Source organism: Vigna radiata, chromosome 11 (assembly GCF_000741045.1).
Source record: "Vigna radiata var. radiata cultivar VC1973A chromosome 11, Vradiata_ver6, whole genome shotgun sequence".
NCBI lineage: Eukaryota > Viridiplantae > Streptophyta > Magnoliopsida > Fabales > Fabaceae > Vigna > Vigna radiata.
Window position 1 is genome coordinate 15,792,242 of NC_028361.1, and position 1,019 is coordinate 15,793,260.

Genomic DNA, 1,019 nt, shown 5'->3' on the forward strand with positions numbered 1-1,019 from the left:
TGTTTGATAAAATACCAAAAAGAGTTTCTTGTGTTGTTTTTGTGCACTTTGATGTGTAATTGAGTTATAAAAGGAAGAATTGTCTTGTGTTGCACAAGTCCCTTGGGAGAGAACGATATTTATCACTTGCTACGCTGCGACCGGTGCACTTGTTGTTGGTTTTGCAACCAACAAGTTTTTGGCGTCGTTGTCGGGGACTTGTGCTCCAACACAAGGCAAATTGGGCATTTATGGCTCTTTTAAACTTTGTTGTTTGTTGTGTCTTTGAATGTTGGTTTGTCTGCAGTTGGCTTTAGTTTCTAAGACTTTCCATTGATTTAGTTTGTACCTAATGCCTGTCTCGGGGTACGCCTTAAAGCTTGATGCAGTTATTGAAAGCTTAGGGATAAGGTTTCAGTAGCGGAACTAACTAAATCAAACCAGATGTGCAAATCACTAGGGACGGGGTTGTGTGTTTGGATTCACTATTTTGGAACTTAAGGCAAGTTTTGATGGACTTCTTACGCCAAGGGATTGGGTGAGGGTTTGTCATACTTAGGTAGGCACAACAAGAGGGATATGAGTGTTCTAACTTTAGAAAACAGGGAAAGTGGAATTATTTGCCAATTTATGTCTGTTTTGTTTGTGACATCTCAATCTCATTATAATGCAACTACTTGTATGAAGTTCATGTTTTCATTATAGGTGATGACAACGGAAGCGGTGAGGGCCTTTATTTTTTCCATTAAACAATGATAAGCCAACATAAGTGTGGTTCTTCATGTGGTCTATGAACAATTGCTAAAGTTGGTTAAAGGTACCTTGACTCAAGATGCAACATTAAATTTGCCCTTAAAGTGCACCAATTCATGTTATGGTACAATGTTAGGGTGCAAAAGAATAAAAAACCATTTAGTTCAATAGATGAAAATATTTTCTTAAGACCATTGATAACGGTTGATTTAACGTGTTTGTGTGTGTATATTTTGTGAACAAATCAACTCCTTCATAGCTTTTACCTTGTTTTATCCTCACGTTTA